This window comes from Chiloscyllium plagiosum, unplaced genomic scaffold (genome assembly GCF_037043375.1).
Source record: "Chiloscyllium plagiosum isolate Xiang-an unplaced genomic scaffold, Cpla_swu_hap1 HiC_scaffold_27, whole genome shotgun sequence".
In the NCBI taxonomy this organism is placed as follows: domain Eukaryota; kingdom Metazoa; phylum Chordata; class Chondrichthyes; order Orectolobiformes; family Hemiscylliidae; genus Chiloscyllium; species Chiloscyllium plagiosum.
The window spans coordinates 47,223,221-47,238,063 of NW_028270165.1; the positions used below are offsets into that span (position 1 = coordinate 47,223,221).

General features: G+C 45.8%; 1 non-coding gene across 1 annotated transcript; it reads right to left on the reverse strand.

Annotated features, from left to right (window-relative positions):
* Positions 1-14,349: 14,349 nt before the first annotated feature.
* Positions 14,350-14,439, reverse strand: trnap-cgg (transfer RNA proline (anticodon CGG)). Its single transcript is given in 2 exon segments — positions 14,350-14,385; positions 14,404-14,439. It is a non-coding gene; the product is annotated as a tRNA-Pro (tRNA).
* Positions 14,440-14,843: the final 404 nt, after the last annotated feature.

Genomic DNA, 14,843 nt, shown 5'->3' on the forward strand with positions numbered 1-14,843 from the left:
ATCTCGGAGAAGAGAGGTTTGATGATTCGGATCATAGCAGCCAGACAGAGAACAGGAGAAGAGCACTCAGACATTCACAAGCTTGTCACCACAGCTGGGTCATCGTGGCCGTGTATCAGTATGGGATAGTAATCTGCATCTACTGACTGGAAGCACAGCAAATTGGAGTGCTGGTGGGACTATCACACAGGAGAAAACGGCTTCGACCTATCAACTGGGGTGGCTCCCAATGCGCAACTCCGCTCACCTCAACTGAATAACTGTAAACAAATTACTCAGTGATTCAAAGGAATACTCGGTTTTGAATCTGCATTGTGTCATGTATCTTCGAGAATGATGTCAAAACACCTTCATTGCTGTGATGGAGTATCCTGTTGGGCAGAATATATCCGTTGTCAAATTTCCTACGTTCTGTTGGTCCAACTCCGATTTCACTCGGAATCACGAAATGTGTAACAGCGCAGACTGAGGCTACGCAGCCCACCTTAGCTCTGCTGGCTCAACACAATATGTAAATAAGTGTCTCATTCTGTCGCCTTCTCCCTGTAAATCTGCACATTGTTACATTGAATATGCCAATCGAATTCCCTTTTCTGTCCACTGAATCTGCCTCTTTGTCACTGTCAGAGAGCGACTTACTGACCCCACTCCCTGTGCGAAAACGGTCTTCCTAATGTCACTTTTACTTATTCTCCTGATGACTTTCAATCTCTGCCAAATCATTCTCGATCCTTTCAGGCCTGGGAGCATTTTCACTGCATTATTTCCTCTGTCTAAAACCCTCATGACGTGGAAAACTTCAATCAGACCAGCTTTCAGCGCTCTGTTCTCCAAAGAGAGCTGCCCCAAACTTTCCAATCTCCCTTCATTGCTGACATTCCTCAGGACGGTACCTGTTCAGCGCTGTCTGCAATCACTTCACTTCCCCGCTTCCTGAAGTATCACCCTCAGAATGGTGGAGGCTTCATTCAGACTCGGATTGCGCGGGCGAAAAATCTGCAATACTTGTTTTCACTTTGAACAAGTGTTTCCCTTCGCCGTGTTCACTGCAATGGCAGCTCTGCGCCGTCCCTAGTTCAGGCAGTCCGATCTTATTTCACGAAGCGGCTTTTTGAGAAAATTCATCGGTCATTTTTGCTCAGGCCAATTTGGGAATGATGGTTCGCCTGGAATTGGAACCCGAGAATTCTCACACGGCTGCATATGTTCGAAGACCCAAAGCTAGAATCATACCCCAGACTAACGAGCCACCAGCCATGGGTGCAGCCACCTCCGGAAGCAGCTGAGACTTGCTCAGTACGAAATACTTTGTGCATTGCTCCCAGAATTGCAAGTAGGGAAGAGTTTCAAGAACATCTGCTTCTCAATCTGTCTCCCTGCTCCCAAGACGCTGCTGTTTGTCCCGTCCCCAGGGACCGGGCTCTCTCCTCTGGTGGATAATTGAACCATTTCGTTTCTACTTGCAAGCTGTGCTGGTGGAAGGCAGAGCCCATTCACTCTTCTGCTCTCTCACACTATTACGTGAGGCAGGAGAAGTCAGTTACAGTCATGCGTAGGAAATGGGCAACTTTGAACTTGTTCCAAAGGTCTTATTAACGGAGAGATAGAAAGATGCTGTGCTGTCGAGACAGAGAGAAATGGACACCGGAGACTCTTCCGTCAGGAAAATTGATATGAGTGCATTTTTGTGCAGCCTGCTTGGTGTTCAGAATTTGTCTTGATACAGCAATCCTACAGAAAGACTTTTATTACACGGCTGTTGGTTTCTTTACTGCAGGAAATGGACTAAAACAGCAAGTCATGTGTTTCAACTTCACCGGTTCATTGCCATCTCAGAGAAGAGGTTTCATACGCGATCAGGACACACCGACAGAGAACAGGACAAGACAACTCAGAGCTCCACAAGGGTGCCAGCGCAACTGTGTAAATTTGACTTCTGTATCAATGTAATATATTGAGATCAGATACCCCAAGTTTTGGGAAACAAATGACATGGCAAGAAAAAAGAACAGAGCGCCGTTATAGAAAATTAGACACTCAGGAATTCGTTTGAAAAGCAAGATGCTGAACAGAGTAACATCGCAAATGAAAGTCGCTGAAGGAGACACGGCACAATAGCAGAGGACGGTTTCCATCCATCGACTTCAGGGTTATGGGCCAAGCACACTCCCGCTGCGCCACACAGGAGCGTCTCCCACACGTCCCTTCAGCCTTTCGTCTGGTACGTGGCATGCACGTTCGAGACTAATGTCAACCTCTCCACTGCTGTCGTCTTATATGGTGTTTCGCAAACGTATGGAGGCTGTGCAAATATAAACTCTTTCTAACTTCCCACATTCTGTTGGTCGAACTGTGATTTCACTCTGAAGCATGTGCCATAGCGCAGACAGACGCCATGCGGCCCACCTGCGCTCTGCTGGGTTGACACAGTAAGTAAACGTGGGTCTCCATTCGTATCATTCTCTTGCCTTCTCCATGTAATTCTGCACATTGTTACTTTAAACATGACCACCGAATTCCCGTTTGCGTCTAATGAATCTACCTCTTTGTCAGTGTCAGTTAGAGATTTACTGACCCCAACCACTCCCTGTACGAAAGCGTTCTTCCAAATGTCACTTTTGGTTCTTTTTCCCATGACTTTAAAACTCGGCGGATCCTTTCAGGCGTGGGAGCATTTTGACTACATTAGTTTCTCTGTCTAGATTCGCATGACTTGGAAAGCTTCAATCGGGCCAGATTTCAAACTTCTGTTCTCCGAAGAGAGCTGTCCCAAATTTCCAATCGACCCTCACTGCTGACATCCCACAAACACCGCAACACTCACGTCAACCTGTTCAACACTATCTCCAATCATTTCACTTCGCTGCTTTGTGTCCCATTGGTACTCCAGGGAGCCCAACCTTGTTAAACGAAGGTGCTTTGTGAGAAAGTTAAATAGGCACTTTTGCACATGTCATGAAACGCGGACTCATCCGGGATTGGAGCCCGGGATTGGAACCCGGGATCTCTCGCAAATTTGCGTCGGCGGAGACCCAAAGCGAGAATCACACCCCTAGACCAACGAGCCACACGGGAGGGGTGCCTGACCCCGCCCCCCCCCCCCCCCTCCGCTCGCTCTACCTCTTGAACCAGCTGAGTCTTGCTCAGAGTGAAGTATAGTTGATAATGAACAGGCTGGGGCTGTTTTCTCTGGAACGTCGGAGGCTGAAGGGTGACTTTATGGAGGATTACAAAATTATGAGGGGCATGGATAGGATAAATAGGCAAAGTCTTTTCCCTGGGGTCGGGGAGTCAAGAACTAGAGGGCATCGATTTAGGGTGAGAGGGGAAAGATATAAAAGAGACCTAAGGGGCAACTGTTTCACGCAGAGAGTGGTGCGTGCATGGAATGAGCTGCCAGAGAAAGTGGCGGAGGCTGGTACAATTGCAACATTTAAGAGGCGTTTGGATGGATATATGAAAAGGAAGTGTTTGGAGGGATATGGGCCGGGTGCTGGCAGGTGGGACTAGATTGGGGTGGGATATCTGATCGGCATGGACGGGTTGGACCGAAGGGTCTGTTTCCATGCTGTACATCTCTATGACTCTATGAACAGCTGCTTCTCATTCTGTCTCTCTGCTTCCGTTTGCCCGTCCTCAGGAACCAGGCCATCTCTACTGGCAGAAAATTAAACCGTTTTCTTTCTAAACTTTTCTCTGACACCGGAGTGACCAGTGACAAGCATTGCCCTCCTCAATATAGGGTACAGAGAACAGGAGAAGACCCCGCAGACCTCCACGAGTGTGTCATCTCAACTGTGCGCATTGGGCCAGTGTATCAATTTGAAATATTTACGTCGAAGTTTTTTGGGAAGCAGATGAGAAGGCGAGGTGCACAACAATGCGCCGTGATACAGGAAAGTTGCGAAAGACGACATTGAGTGAATAGGAAAGAGCTGGCGGGAAAGAGAGCAATGTACACTGGAGACTCTGAGCCAGCTGAAACTTGCTCAGTGTGAAATACATTCCACTTTGTTACAAGAATTGCAAGCAGCAAAGAGTTTCCAGAACATCGGCTTGTCGTTCTGTCCCTGGCATGCGGTTTCTGACTATGCGGATCGTCTTGTTATTCACGTCAAACGGCGATTTGAAACCGGGATCTCTCGCACGTCTGTGTCGAAGGAGACCCAAAGCGAAAAATCATACCCCTCGACTAACGAGCCACACAGCAGCCATGTCTGCAGCCCTGCTCTACCTCTTGAACCAACTGAGTCTTACTCAGAGTGAAATAGAGTTGACATTGAACAGGCTGGGCTGTTTTCTCTTGAGCCTTGGAGGCTGAGGGGTGACTTTATGGAGGTTTACAAAATTATGAGGGGCATTAATAGGAGACGGGCTGAAAATGTGTTGCGAGAAAAGCGCAGCAGGTCAGGCAGTATCTAAGGAGCAGGAGAATCGACGTTTCGGCCATGAGCCCTTCTTCAGGAATCCTGCCGCATTGATAGGAAAAACAGACAAGGTCTTTTCCCTCAATTGTGGGAGTCTAAAACTAGATGGCATACATTTACTGTGAGTGGAGAAAGAAATAAAAGGCACTTAAGGGACAACTTTTTAACGCAGAGCATGGTCTGGGTATGGAATTAGCTGCTTGAGGAAGTCGTGGAGGCTAGTATAATTACGACATTTAGAAGGCATCTGGATGGTTCCATGTATTGGAAGGGTTTAGGGAGATATGGGCCAAGTGCTAGCAAATGGGACTAGTCTGTTTAGGATAACTGGTCAACATGGATGAGTTGGACTGAATGGTCTCTTTCCATGTTGTAATTCGCGTGACTCTGTGGACTTCTCTGCCCAAGGGAGCAGATGAGGCAGCTTCATTAACAATATTCAAGACAGAGTTGGATGGGATCTTCCATGGAGGGGAATTAAGGGTAGATGGAATAATGCAGGTTGGAGGAGCTGAGAGGATGGATAGTTCAGCCATCATCTGAATGAATAGTGGAGCAAACTCGACAGGCCAAATAGCCGACTCCTGCTTCTATTACTATGATACGATAACTCTGCATTTCCCATGGCTAACCTGTCTAACCTGCACATCCCTGGATATGTTGGGCCATTCCAAATCAAGGCAGGTGAGCAATGTAGCAATGTGGAAAGTGAATGTCAGAGAACAATAGAAGGGACAAAGGGAATAAATGTACCACTAATCAAAGCTGGATTGAAAAGATCACAAAAATTGAAACTAAAGACTGTGTCTGAATGTGTGCTGCATTGTAAGAAAATGAACGAATTGACGGAAGAAAATAAGTGTGACCTGAGACTCCTTACACAGACGGGGTTTTAGGATGACAAGAGTTGGATCCTGAATATTGAGGGTACGTGACATTCAAATCAAATGGGAAGTTCGGTAAAGGTAGAGGGTTGGCAATGCAAATCAAAGCACTGATAACATGGTAGTCTGGTGTCAGCTTGGATTTCAGGTCCAGATTTCTCTGTTCTCTGTTGATCTCCCTGTTCCCACAGAGCTAGGTGTTGTCTGTTCTCAGTTCTGCTGGATTTCTATTGAAGCTTTGACATCCCCCGCCCACCACCGCCCCCCCGCCCACCCGCAACCCCCCGCCCCGCCCCGGCCTTTTACACCTTCCCGAACAATAAAACATTCAGTCAATCAAGACCCAACCCACAATCTCCCAGCCTGTCAACCATCAGACAGGGAGAGTCATTTGGCGGGAAATAAAACAAGTAAAGTGAAAATGTGAAAATCATTGTTCTCATGTTTCTCTCTGAGGTTCGCACTGCCTTCACCTGCCCAACACCAAATTCTGGATACTTGGAGCTCTTGCACAATTAAATAATGAGAAGTTCAAATCCATTATGTCCAAATCACACTGCAAACACCACTCTCCAGCACCACTTCCATCTATCCTCATGCCAAATGTGTGAGGCTGAAGTAGCCACTTGAAAGCTTGGTAAATGCTTTACCTCTCAGAAGAGCTACCAGCTGCATGTCCACACTTTCATTGGGATCACCTCTTCAAATCTCAGGAATAATTTCTGACCCTGCCCCACCTCAGTTCATCTGCTTCTGAAAATTACACTATGCCTTTGTCACCTCTTGAGTTTGATTCTTCTGTCACACACCTGAAGGCCTGAAACATTCTCCTCCCCATAAATCTGAGATCATCCAAATCGCTAAACAAGAAACAAATAACTGTGGATGCAGGAAATCTGAAACAGAAACAAAAACAAAACTTGCTGGAGAACCTCAGTAGGTCTGGGAGCATCAATGGCCAGACAGTACAGTCAACATTTCAAGTCCAGTGACCTCCTTTCGTTCCAGATCACGGCTGTTTCTCGCCTTCCTCACACCAAGTTCATTTTATCTCTGATTGCTATGCCTGCTGACGCACATAGGCTCCTGGTGATGCAGCAGATCCATTATAAAATGTCAATCTTTGCTCATAGCCTTGTCCCTCGCTATCTCTATCATCTTCTCCAGCTCTAAACCTCTGAACTCAAGGAGCTCAGTAAATGCCCAACATTCTCATTCAAACTGACATTGAACCCCAGGGTTTCCTGATGAAGGGCTTTTGCCCGAAACATCGATTTTCCTGCTCCTCGGATGCTGCCTGACCTGCTGTGCTTTTCCAGCACCGCACTCTAGAATCCAACTCCAGGGATCTGAAGTCTGGAACTCAGAATAGCACAATTAGGGATAGCAAATCGATGGTAAAGACGTTCAGGTCCCATGTATGAGTAAGATTGAGGAGTGCAGCTTAACAGTCGCAGTAAACTACAAACCACCAAAATTATCATGTGAATAAGACAGAGATCAGAAAGACTCACCACATGACTCCAGTCAAATATTCAAACATTACTCGAGGAAAGGCCTGTAAATGCCCCCCGCCCATTAGGCCGGCACGGTGGCTCGGGCGGTGGTTCCCGCCTCGGGCAACTGTCTGTGTGGAGTTTGCACATTCTCCCCGTGTCTGCGTGGGTTTCCTCCGAGTGCTCCAGTTACCTCCCACAGTCCAAAGATGTGCAGGGTCAGGTGAATTGGCCATGCTAAATTGCCCGTAGTGTTAGGTAAGGGGTAAATGTAAGGGTATGGGTGGGTTTCGCTTCGGCGGGTCGGTGTGGACTTGTTGGGCCGAAGGGCCTGTTTCCACACTGTAATGTAATCTAATCTAATCTAAAAAAAAACCTCCCACAACCCAAAACTGTGCAGGTTAGGTGAATTGGCCATGCTAAATTACCCATCGTGTTAGGTAGAATGGCCAGGGGTAAATGTAGGGGAATGGGTCTGGGTGGGTTGCTCTTCGGAGGGTTGGTGTTGGGCCGAATAGCCTGTTTCCACACTGTAGGTAATCTAATCTAATCTGTGAGAGGATTTTCTCGGAACGATCACTGTCAGTGTTGGACAGAAATTGTCATCATTCTCCCTTCCGGCTTCCAGACCATCAATGCGCATGTTCCCAACTCCAGCCCATGTGCCTGCCTGTAAGCGCGCAATGCGCGTGCTCGTGGGACTCCTGAATTAAGAATGGGGTGCGATTACATTCGCATGCCATGTTGGGAAAAATATATGGCATGGAAGACCGTGATTTTACATTAGACAGGGCGATTATAGATTGGTCGCTGAAAAAAGTTCAAAATTAATGAACATGGAAATTTTCTGAAAGGTAGCTAGATGCAAGGAAGGGTTTTATAGACTGGAATCTAATCAAGAGATGGGGCTTGTTAACTGACAGAATAACACAATCAGAAGTGAGCTACAGACGGAAATTTAATCGAGGGAATCAGGATGATTACATCCAGTATAACAGAAAACTGAGTGTGTAATACAGGCTATAATCTAATTGAGGGGTTCGGGATAGTTTGTGTATAGAATAACATACTCGGGAGTGAATTACAGACTGGAACCTAATCAAGAGGATCGTTGTGATTTATATAGAGAATAACGTACGCAGTAGTAAATTACATCCTGGAATCTAATCAAAGCACCTTGATGCCGCACTGGGTCGAATGCAGCCTTGAGGTCAAGGGTTGTCAATCTCATCTCACCTCTAGGATTAAGCTTTTTTGTCCATGTTTTAACCAAGGCTAGAATGAGGTCAGTACCTGAGTGAGCCTGGTGGTACTGAGAGGATGTTATTCGATATGTTGCATAGCTTTATCGATAATCGAGAGTATACTGTTAGGACGATTAATCCTGAGTTGGATGTGTCCTGCTACTTGTGCACAGGCAATCTGGCAAATTTCCAGATAGTTGGGTAGATGCCAATGTTGTAACTGCACTGAAGAGCTGAGAAAACTGAATGCAGTTTGTATTACACTCGGAGCAAGTGGATGATCTCTCCCTAGTGTGAACTCATTGATGTGTCGGCAGAAGTCAATTCTTTTACACACTCTCACCAGAATACATGGCACATAAACAGCCTGTCCCCAGTTTGAACTCGCTGGTGTACAGTGAGGTTGACTGACTGTGTGAAACACTTTCCACAGGAGGTTCAGCTAAACGGTATCTCCTCAGTGTGATAAGCAGATTTTTCTGGAAGCTGGAATACACTGTGAATCCCATTCCACATGTAGGGCAGGCAAAAGCTTATTTCCAGTGTGACTGTATCAATCAATTTCCAGCTAGACACTGTAACTACAATCTCTTCCCATAGTCTCCACATTTACATGGTTGCATCATGGTGTTGGAGTCTTCGTGTTCGTCCAGGACAAATGATCAATGCAATGTTATGAAGTCGAAAGCATGTATTGTCAGTTTATGATAGAGAGTGTTTTTCTCAACTTAAATTACAGTCACAGCTGCTAGCAAAAGGTCGGGCTGTTTCAAATGTAGCAATTGGCTGTTAAATGGATACCTGTGTTCTGTTTGATGTTTTGACAACAATTCAAATGTAATTAATTTAAGCTATGCCCAGGATACCGGAAGACAATGAGATTTGAATTTAATTGTTTTGATCCCTGGAAATCAATCAAATAAGAATTTAATGTGTCATATGGGGGATATAAACCCGGCATTTTGAAAGTTATTGGAGAGCAACTGCTGATCCTTGCTCTCGGAGAAATTGAAAACACTCTCCATCAAAGGTACCTGTTCACGTGAAAAATACAGAAAAAGAAGAGCACCCAGGAAGATCAGCAGCTAGAAAAGTGAAAACATCAATGAAGAGGAGACTGTGTGGCCTTGAGATTAAGTTAATGTAACGTTTAATAAATATGTTATTAGAATAGCATATTAAGTTGTGTCGAGTTGGGGTCAGATGGTAAGTCGTTAAAGAAAGGGGTGTTGGATTTGTGAATAGGTTTTGTTTAGTGTTCACTATTAGAGTTAGAAAAAAATTTCTTTAAATAGTGGAATTTAGGAATTCTGTCACTCACATTTTAACAGATTATGAGGCAAGATAAGCTTTTTCTGGGCGGTTAGTTTAATTAACAGGGTTTGATCTCCATGACGTAACAATAAGTATTATTCTTACTCACACACGGATTTATGGATTATGATTCTTCTTTTCATATGTAAATCTTCTCCCTAAAATCCTGTTAGGAAGTTTTACAGAAGTTATTCCTGTCAAATCATGAAAGAAATTCTGAATAGATACTTCTGGTTTCCCTAAAACATTGTGTCCTCTTGTTGACCAAAGCTGGAAATTCCTGTCACATGAGACAGTGGTTTTGTCTCAATGTAACTGGTCTAGTCCTAGCTAACCCTGGTTAATGTTTGTGTGAGAGATGTTCAAATCTCACCAGGCCAGATAGGGGTGTTCTGTTAAGTCATTAAAAATCTGGACTGTCAACTATTGTAAGATACCATTGGGCTCACCTTTCTCCGGTTAGACATACATGTGACTCCATTGTGGTTAAATCCTCACTGCCCTCCAGACAACGAGGGATGGACAATAAACACACGCTGGCACAGAGATGAACACATATCTCTTTTATGCTTCAGCTCTTGCGTGACTGACCGCATGTCCTGCCCAATAGAAAGTGGGGCAGCTCGGGACGACATTCTGGAATTGGCGGGACACCGAGCCAATCAGAGTGAACAAAAGGCAGCGCCGAGTTATTTATGGAGCATGCGCAGTCCGGGTGTCTGAGCTGGTGGAGTTGAAAAGTGAGAGACAGTTCTGGAGGGAGGGACTGGATGGGTTTAGGAACAACCTGCTGGGAAGTGTTTGTATTCGAGTTAGTACTGAACTCTGGGAAATTCGTTCACACGGGGTTAGAGTGGAAGAATTTCCCCACAACAATCTCAAACCAAGAGGAACGTTTGTCTCTCCTGCACTAAGAAGGAGAGGCTTCGGAGCAGCTGGTTCTTGAAGGTAAGTGAGCTGCAATTCTCTCTCTCTGTCTCTCCCTCTCTCTAAAGAAACAAAAACTTGTATCTACGGGAGGACAGTGTGTGTCTGAGAGCGGAGTTTATAGGTGATGCTTCTTCATACACTCTAATCTTGATCTTCTTGAAGTGAGGATCTGTCAGTTATTCCTGGGATGGAGATGTAGGAATCCGTCTGTAAATATCCCACTGCTCTCACGATCTCTACTCTCATTGAGGGCTGAATCTTGTGGAGGGCCAGAACGCGCCCTTTACCTGAAAGACATTTGTCAGCTAGTTGAGTTTTTCGTGACAGTCCAGTAATGTGTCACGGTCAGTATTTGAGTGACTTTCACACAAATTACTGGATGCAAAGAACTCCATGGTGACCCAATGGTTAGCATTGCTGCCTCTCAGCTCTGGGGACCTGAGTTTGATTCCAGACTCTGGTGACTGCGTGGAGTTTGCCCTTTCTTCATATGTCTGTGTGGTTTCCTCTCGGTGCTCCTGTTTCCTCCCACAATTCAACGGTATATGGGTTAGGTGGGATGGCCATGCTAAATTGTGCAGGGATGTGCAGGGATGTGCAGGCTGGTGGGTAAGCCATGGGGAATGCAGGGATATGGGGTGAGTCTTTGTGGGATGCTCTTCAGAGGGTGGGTGTGGATTCAAACGGCCTGCTTCCACACTATAAGGTTTTTATGATTCTTAACTCCTTTTAGTATCTTAAACAGTACGATTGCTCAATCTCTAATTTTTCCTGATTTAAGTTTGTTTTACAGAGAATCACAGAGACACATTTATCAGCAAGAATTCCAAGCAAATATCTTATCAGGATCTTAGAGTGAGTCAATTCATCAGGATTTGAAAACCATTAGATTGTCAATGTTTGTCTGTGGGAAAAGTTTGCAAACATCAGTGTACCCAGTGACAAATGGACAAGTCCTGCACCAGTTCCACAGATTGAATAGCATCCCACCATTCACAGCAGGGAGAGATTGTATCGCCACAGTGGCTCAATCCCAGCCTCAGGCGACTGTCTCTGTGGAGTTTGCACATTCTCCCTGGGTCTGTGCCAGCTCCATCTGGATACTCTGGTTTCTTCTCCCAATTCAAAGATGGGCGGGTTAGGTGAATTGACCATTTAAAATTACAGTGGTGGACTCTCCCTCTTTATGGGCATTTAAGCGGGCATTGGATAGGTATATGGAGGATAGTGGGTTAGAATAGGTTAGGTGGGCTTGGATCGGCGCAACATCGAGGGCCAAAGGGCCTGTACTGCGCTGTATTCTTCTATGTTCTATGTTCTAAAATTGCACATTGTTTTCAGGGACGTGTTGGTTAGGTGCATTAGTCAAGGGTAAATGTTCAGTAATGGGGTAGGAGAATAGGTCTGGATGTCTTTATCCCCAGAGGGTTGGTGCGGACGTGTGGACTGTAGGGATTCTATAAGTCTATTAACCCTGTCCTATGTCTGGGTGAGGAATCAGCTGATCATCCAATATGGAGAGACATGATCTCCACCACAGAAACCATGGAAATGTGCAAACTGTGGGAAGGGATACAAATGTCTATACATGCTGGAAATTCATTGATGCAGTCACACTGGAGATAAATCATTCATCTACTGTTTGTGGGAAGGGATTCAATCAATCACCCGTTCTTGAGAAACAAGAATGCAGTCAGTGGGGAGAGTCCATTCATCTGCCCTGAGTGTGGGAAGAGATTCAGTGACTCATCCTACCTGCTGACACACCAGTGAGATCACACTGGGGAGAGGCCATTCCCCTGCTCTGAGTGTAACAAGGCATTCTCTGTTATCAACCTCTAGGCACACCAACTGGTTAACACTGAGAGACATTTCAAATGCTCACATTGAGAGAAAAGTTTTAAACACAAACATGAAATGCTGATACATGAGTACGTTCACACTGGGGAGAGGGCATTCCCCTCTCTGTGTGTGGGAAACGATTTGTCCATTCAAAAAAACCTTCTGAAACCCCAACGAATACACACTGGTAAGAAGCTGTTACCTGCTGCTTTTCTGGGAAAGGATTTACTCAGTCATCCCACCTTTTGAGTTCACACCTGACTCAGGCAGCTGTGTGCTGCTGCGGCTGTTCTCATTAAGATTCAGATGGATCTCCCCCAGGAAACAGATGCAGTGGAACAGCGAAATGTGGCGCTTGTGAGCAGAAGGCGGCATTGTGTTACTGTACTTCTCAGAGAGAGGGAAAATCTGACTTTGAAAGAATGAATTATAAACGTGATGATTCAAAGTTTGTCCCATTACAGGCAGAACTGGGCCCACACCAACACTCACAGGCACAAAATCAGATTCACAGACAGCTATATAGAAACTTTCAGACACACGCTTCCGGGACAATGTGTGCCACTGCAGACAGTTTGTCATTCATACACAGACAGACACACTCAAACTTCCCACCGACATAATCTGTGTCCCATTGCTTGCAGAGATAGTCATATCAACACAGAAAAACAGACATTAACACAGAGATGGAAGCGCAATACAGTCAGAGTGAGACACAGAATCACTGACTTTTACAAACAAGTTCGGAGATATACTCAGACAATGTTGTGTTCAGCTTTGTGAAAATCCTTGTTTCATTGTGAAATAAATCTGTGTCCTTTGGGTGCAGAAGCCTTTGTTTTATTGTCTAAATGTAAGTGTGTTGTGGCTGCTGCTGGTTTGAAACTGCGGCTTTGTCTCTGTGTGGATTTTAAGTCTGTAATCTGTGTGTGAGGTGAGGAGGTGGGGGAAGGAAGAGAGGGACAGACAGACAGATAGTTTGGACTAAACTATTGAGCTGCTGCTTTCTCTCACACCACCCCCGCTTCCTCTCAACTCACAACTTGCAATGCTCCATCCCTGGGGGTGGTATACTCTCTGTAGAAGAGCTGAGTTTTGGGCACAGAAGGGTCTTTAAGTCATAGACCTGAAGGTATTTAAAGGAGGTCCTGTCAGCCATAGTTCCCATTGCCATGTGGATGGAGCATGAAGTGAAGTGAGTATCAAAGGTGTGTGTGTGTGTGTGTGTGTGTGTGTGTGTGTGTGTGTGTGTGTGTGTGTGTGTGTGTGTGTGTGTGTGTGTGTGTGTGTGTGTGTGTGTGTGTGTGTGTGTGTGTGTGTGAATGATTGTGGGTACTGTTCGAGTCTCAGTGTCAGTTTTGATCGATTAACCACCGTCCATCACCCCCACACCGTCCCTGAACCAGACAGACTGTCGTAGATTCTCGGAGTAAGGCCTGTCTCTCATGGATGAGAGGGAGTGTATGAAACCACAGAGAAAGCAGGGACCCAATGGAATTGTATCCCTTCCTCAGTCTCTCTATGTTTTTTTCTTAACTTCTGTTTTTCTGACTTTTCTCCCTTTTCTCGCTCAATCTGTGTCTCTCTTTCTTCTTGTCTTCCATTCCCATCCGTCTGTCCTATGGGTTCAGGAACAAGATTGTTTGATGTTTGCGTCACCTACTGACCCTGATCACTCCCTGTACGAAAAAGTCCTTCCTAATGTCACTTTTACTTCTTTTCCTCGTGATTTTAAAACTCTGCTGAATCGTTGTCGATCCTTTCAGGCGTGGGAGCATTTGCACTACATTATTCCTGTGTCTAGACACTCATGACTTGAAAAACGTCAGGCAGGCCAGCTTTCAACCTACTGTTCTCCAAGGAGAACTGTCCCAACTTTCCAATCTTCCTTCATTGCTGACAATCCTCATACACGGCACCATAAACGTCAACCTGTTCAGCGCTGCCTCCAATCACTTCACTTCCCCGCTTCCTGAAATTTCAAGCTCACAATTGAGCAATAATGCAGCTGGAGGATTCATTCAGAGTCGGACTGCGCGGGCGAACGATGTGCAATGTTTGTTTTCACTTTGAGCAAGTGTTTCCTTTTACCCTGTTCGCTGTAATAGGAGCTCGACGCCATCCCTCCTTCACGCAGTCCGATCTCATTTAATAAATGTGCTTTTTGAGAAAATTGCGCCGGCGTTTCTGCACAAGGCAACCGAAGCAATGAGGGCTCGTCCGGGATTCGAACCCGGGATCTCTCGCAAGTCCACCCTACTGTAGGCCCGAAGCGAGAATCATACCGCTAGACCAACGAGCCACAGGCCGCTTCCGACGCGCGCTTCGCTGACCCCGGACGCTCCAAGCGCCCTCCCCTGAAGCAGCTGAGACTTGCTCAGTGTGAAAAACGTTTGAGTTGCTCCAAGAATCGCAAGCAGCAAAGAGATTCCACAACATTTGCTTTTCATTCCGTCTCCCTGCGCCCAGGACGCTGTTGTTTGTCCCGTTCCCAGTAACTGGACTCTCTCCACTGGCGGATAATTAAACCAATTTGTTTCGACGTGCAAATAGTTCTGGGGGAGGGCAGAGCCCATTCGCTCTTCTGCTCTCTGTCAATCATTGGGGTGGGAGACGTAATTTACACTAATGCGTAGGAAATGGGCAAGTTTTAACTACATTACACAGGTCTGTAATCAAAGAGACAGAAAGATGCTGTGCTGGTGG